The sequence below is a fragment of the Crocodylus siamensis genome, chromosome 10 (genome assembly GCF_052110815.1).
Source record: "Crocodylus siamensis isolate JL-2025a chromosome 10, ASM5211081v1, whole genome shotgun sequence".
Taxonomy (NCBI): Eukaryota; Metazoa; Chordata; order Crocodylia; family Crocodylidae; genus Crocodylus; species Crocodylus siamensis.
This window is the reverse complement of record NC_143404.1, coordinates 63,742,703-63,748,768: the sequence shown is the minus strand read 5'-3', so window position 1 is coordinate 63,748,768 and position 6,066 is coordinate 63,742,703.

The following is a 6,066-nucleotide window of genomic DNA, read 5'->3' as shown; positions in this document are numbered from 1 at the left end:
TTGCTGCCAACTCTAGAGTAAAACAAGCAGCTATTGGGAATGAATGGAGCCAATTACACAGGGACTGTTCCCTAACACTGCAATTGGTCTGCAGCGAAGAAGGGAGTGGCACAGACACTCAGGAAGCCTCTGGTTCCAAGAAGAGAGGCAGAGAAAGAGGACGGCAGGGCTCAGGCAGAAAGCAATTTTGAAGCTCATCAGCCAGGAGCATTTCTTCTTTTCGACTGGTTTTTATCCAGAAACCATTTGATTTTGTTCCTGGTTTGAATTTTTCATGTTCAGTTTGCTAGAAGCATCAGCAGCTCAGGGATACCACTGCAGCTGCACAAATCATACCATGTAACCACATATCTTTACAGGCAGAGAAACGGAGAGCAAAATTAAACCATCCAAGTAAACAAAGTATTTTTATGGAGTACTAACTGCTCCACGTGGTGCCCGGCTGCCCTGCTCGGTGTAATCACATGCCACATCTTTGGTTCTGCACAATCCCCTCCGATTCCTTTATACCAGTGATTCTCAGCCAGGTGACATGACATGCTGGGATGCCTTAAGATCCTTTCAAGGCTGCCACACAAGGTCGATGCTGTTCGGTGTGCAAGCATCATTCACAAGATTAACACTATGAATGCCTTTTTGAAATCTGTGGATATAACACTTTCTGACCTGTTGTAGTCACTTCTGAATTCTTTCTAACATAATTGCTCTATTATTTTTCTGTAGTCAAAAAATGAGTAGAAAGCATAAGCTGGCATTTTCCACAGGATGTCTTGAGTCTAACAAGTGATGCCTTGAAAGGTTAAAAGGCTGAGAACCACTGCGTTACTCGGAGCTAATCTTTTGCCTTTTTGATGGCTAGACTTTTTCATTCCTCTTTCCCTAGTAACTAGAAGGAAAAAAACCTCTTGGAAACACTTTTAACCTGAAAGGTTCTCTTTAAAATGAGGAAATTTACATTAAAAGTGCTGTTTTCTAAATACATATCTCATACAATTTGACAAGACTGGGCAGTGGAGAAACAATGAATCAACCTTGCATGAAAGCTAAGTGTCTGGCATGAGGAAGCTCATGCAGAAGAAGCTGCAGCAAGAGGCATTATCAACCAGTGACATGGCATGAAAAGAGAATTCAGCTCAGAGACCCTGCACAGATTTGTTAGGGAAAGTGAGTGTTACAATGATGCAATCTGCAGATAAAACATTGCCCTGGAGTGGCACCCCTGGCATGACTGGTGTAAAGGGATGACCCCAGAGAGAAACCTCAAGTGGCTCAAAGCCAGAATAACTGCAACACTACTCCAGAGCTTCCTGTTAACACCGCTAAGCTGTGGCTCAGAGAGAAGCAAGCAGTGGGGATTCCCTGCCCTGTATCTGCTCCCAGCTGCTGCACTGGCTTCTGCATTCACTGGGTAGCTGGTATAAAAATAGGCTGCTCTAAGTTGCTCCTGATGGTAGACTGAGCACAGCAGCTCCATCCTACCTCCGCTCCAGCTGGACAGCACCTGTTGGTTCCCCTTTGTTTCAGCACCCGGGGCAGTTGCCCCGCTCACCCCCTCCTTGCTACAGTACTGATCAGGCTCCACGTTATAGCCAGTCTGCAGCACAACGTGGGCATTGCTTCCAATTTAGGAGGCAGCCCACTATGTTGCGAGGGACCAAGTAAGGTTAATACTGAACGTATGGAGAGACACCCTAAATTTCCGCTAGGAAAGTTCTCTGGTCACCTGAAGTCCTGCTTCTTCTGTGCATGCTCAGAACTGTTGTCCTCTTGGTAGGGCTAAGTACCTAACCAGGATCCCTGCTGATCCGCTTTTCTCCAATTTAAAAATAACCCCCAACTTTCAGTTTTAAAAAAAAAAAGTTACCCCAAATCCACTTTTTCCATGATTTAAATGAAACACCACTAATATATAGATATATATAGTGGTGTTTCTTTTTAATCATGGAAAAATGTGGATTTGGAGTTTCTTTAAAAAAATCCCCAATTTTTGGTTAAATAAACCAGAGAAAACTAGGATCCTTGCTGATCAGGGTCCCACCTGCATCCAAGAAGCCAATGTGTGGTGGTGCTCTGAACGCACATAATATAGAAAGGGAGAGAGGAGGGTTGTTGGACGTCTCCAGCTGAAGCAGAGCCACTTGGCAAAATATTTTAAGAGTCACGGCTATGGAGAAGAAACACAACTCCAGACCTGTAAGCAGTCTTTGGATGAGGAGCTGGACTCAGGTCTCCCCTCACTCAAGTGTGTGTCCCAGTCACTGGGCTTTCAGCATCATTCTCCCTGTTTCGGGCCCAACATATCTCAAGTTCCTGGGTTTCTGCACAAGGACCTAGGTTTAACAAGATGATGAAAAAGTGAGCTGACCTCTGAACAGCTTACAGGCATGTGGTTAGGGCATTCTGGTCAGGGAGGTCTCCCACATCCTGAGTACATGTATGCTCTGAGCAACTTTACCAATGCCACAACACTGAGCTATTTTCATAAAGGGCAGCACCAGCCCTTTCCTCTGTAGCTTGGTAAAACAAAGAAATGCCTCCTGTGGAAAGGGAGGACTTGGAGCCAAAAGCTTTTGAACTGTGAATCTTGATCCAGGCATTTCACTAGCATAGAACTAAATATCTGAGTCCCTAAGCCTCCATTTTTCTTATTGTCTAGCTCATGGACCTCTGTGCTCAGTGTGCTGTGTTTTGGGAATCTCACCAGGGACATCTAAGTCCCTATCCAATGCATGGAGAGGCCTGGACACCAAACTCGGAGCTCTAGCTTCTGCTTTGGGAGCCAGGTGCCTAAACGTTTCAGTCAATTTAACTGTAGCTGTATCCCTCTAAACCAGTCAGCCCCAACCTTTTTGCCCCACAGGCTGGATGGGTGGCGCCAGGTCTATTCATGGGCTGGATCCCGCTAGTGGGCCCAGTCCAGTGTAAGGGGTGGGCACGGTGGGGGCTGATTCAGATGTGGGACTTGGAAATTTGGCAGTGCTGAAGAATTTACATGTTAGTTTGTTATTGATCAATATAAATTGCCCGTTGGTGACATGGCACAAGTTGTCCATTTGGACAATTATAAAAGTATTTTTTTTAAATTCACAAATGTCTTAAAGCAAAAATAGGGTTAAACATTTATTAATAAAAGAAAAATATGTCCTATTATCTCCTGATGAATTTAACAGGAACACATTATCCTCTTATTTCTACAGTCTTTGGCAGGAAAACAAATGGTCCGCATATCTTCCCTTTGGAGGTTTAAGGAGGAAAAAGGGAATGCAAATACCCACCTGGCAAAATAGACCCCATATTTATTGATATTAACCATCAAGATCAATGACTCTGAGTAAAGATAAATACCCTAGCTGCTTGATTTACAACTGTATGCAGTAAACCATGCAATACACACAAGCAGTTTTTCTACCCTAAAATACTTACAAATTTCATTAATATATAGCATTTTATTAACCTTTTTACTTGTTGAAGCTTGCCTATAAAAAAGAGAAGCGACTTGCCTACCTTACATATTATGCCGACAATTTGGTTAACAGCCATTAAAGTTCATTGGGGCATTAACAATGTATCAAGTATGATTAAGAACTGGTAAAGAGATAGATGATACCTTGAAGGTAAGAGTACGGGTTAATTCCTTTTTGTCAGTGTCATTACTACTTAAAAGAATCTTCAGGTTTCCTTCTATTTACAAGTCTGTCCAAGTAGAAATTTCTTCAGACCCCTTTAACCCAGGGACAGCCATCTCTTCAAACAGCAGAAATCCAGACCCCCTTCAGACATCCAAGTATCTTAAACAAGAAATCTTCTTCTACATCTTATAGGTAAAAATACAAAAAACACCCTTATAACAAGGGTCATTCTGAGCTTAGAAAATAATCACACATACTCCAGCTCCTAACATTGTTTTGTGTCCTTAAACAAATGGACCTACCTTTGCAGCTGTGTTGATTCCGGTATTTTTATCCATAGTGGTCAGCAGCTAACACCATCACTCGGAGTATTTATTAACTACCACAGTGTCACAGACACTTCATATATTGCAGAGTCATAGCGCGTCAGGAACTATTTCTCAAGTGTCTGACAACTGTTGTCTCAGAAGTATTTAGAAAGTCATACAAAAAGTTCCAATGAAAGACAGTTCCTGTGACAACAGATAAGATTAAAAAGGAGGCAAAAAAAGGAGAAAACACACCAAACCGAAATAAGCTTCGAAGACTGAGAAAAGCCTGCAGAACTAGCTGTTTCCTTAATCTGTTTGTCATCGAATGGGGGCAAATAACCACACTCAGTAAACCACCTTCCTGCTTTGTTCCTGTAGTTCCTATTTTAGAAGCTTTGATATACGAATAAGAGAGCTAAAATTGCTAGAATTTATTGAGTATCACAAGAGCTTGCATGGCACTTCAGAGATGTCATCCAAACATGCCAAATTTTATCGTGATTCGATACAAAGCATTTGTTCTAAAATTCTTTGCTGCATCAGATTTTAAGCTCCACTGGGTAGCAGACTTTGATTCTTACATGCCTAAAGCTCCTAGCAAATGTATACAAGCGTTTTAGCTCATCCAGCCAGCAAAATTAAAGGTAACAAAATTACAGCAAGGAACCTGCTGTTCTGTATTAGCCGAGCAGTTAGTGAGATGTGCAAGGTCTGTCAAAATGCTGTCACATGACAGAGCCACAAGAAGCAGTTATCAATCCCTTCTGTCTCCTATCTTGTTTTCAGGGCCTCAGTATCAAGTTCCTTGATGAACGGGCAATCTGACATTGAAGGGTGGAGAAAAAAAAAAAGGAAGGTGGAGCTTACACCACCACTGAAGCAAAATGTCTGATATTGTTGCTTTGGTCTGTGGCAAAACAGGTGCATTTCTGGGAGTCCCCACTGGTGAGAAAAAAGTTTTGTATAACTGTGTTGCTGTAGATTACTTCTGAGTGTTGAAGTACTACCTGCTCAGTTGATCTACCATGTTGTTTTGAAGGCCAAAAATGTGCAGAGCCAACAGCCCAATTTGGTTTTGAAACACTAATTCCAAAATGCTATATAGCCTCTTCAAGAGCCAACCTCCATCCCTCATGCCTGTTGACATAACCCATAGCTGTGGTGTTGACTATCAACATATCGATTATGGATCCTTGGAATAAGACCATAAAGTCTCATTCCGAAGGTGACTTGGACACGTTTTCCACATGTGAGTGCACCCCTGAACACGCCCTGCCCACTTGCTCCCCAGTACAGTAGGTGAAGCTGATCCAGGGCTCACCAGCAGCCTCTCCCAAGCTCAAAGACCAAATTCTTGAAAATAGCTGCAGGAGTATGCTCCTCAGGGGTCTTAACAGTGTATTTCTAAGATTGGGAGAGTACCAACATGAGTGGGTATGCGGGGCATGCTCAGCTGTGGAATGCTGCTGACGCAATGTACACAAGATCTTAATATCCTTCTGATTTCCTAGAAGATGCCATTAGCACTTTAAAAACAGTATTTTTCACCTCCTGCACTCCAATGTTTACTTCATTTTGCAAATGGAAGTGGGTTTTTCTCCTTAAGTCCAGAGATTCCATTTGAGGGTCTGTCAAGAAGCTAGCCTCAAGATAGGCACTTACCAGCTAATTTGTCTTACTAGTTCTCACTCCAAACTTGCTTTACTCAGCAGCTATCTAGATCTTACAGCAGCTCTCAGCATGTCTCCTTGGCTTGGAGACTCTTATGGTGTTACATATCCCTAAGATGTATTCTCTCCATTCCACAACCACTGTAAACCAGGCCTTGAATTCCACTGTAGAGGGATGCTTAGCCTTAGCTGTGGATGATGCAGTGATATTAGGAGGACTTCCTTCAGTCTGCCTAGTCTAAATTATGGCTTGTATGACACCAAGTATCTTTTGCACATGTTGCAAATTAGGATACAGGCATACTGTCTTATTAGCTGCTGGATTTAGAAACTTATATTTAAAAGAAATGCTTTTTGAGTGACCCTACATTTTATATACATTCATGTATATGCATATACACATATACGTACACACAGTAATACTCCCCCACCAGTCCTGATGATTACTTTGTCCAG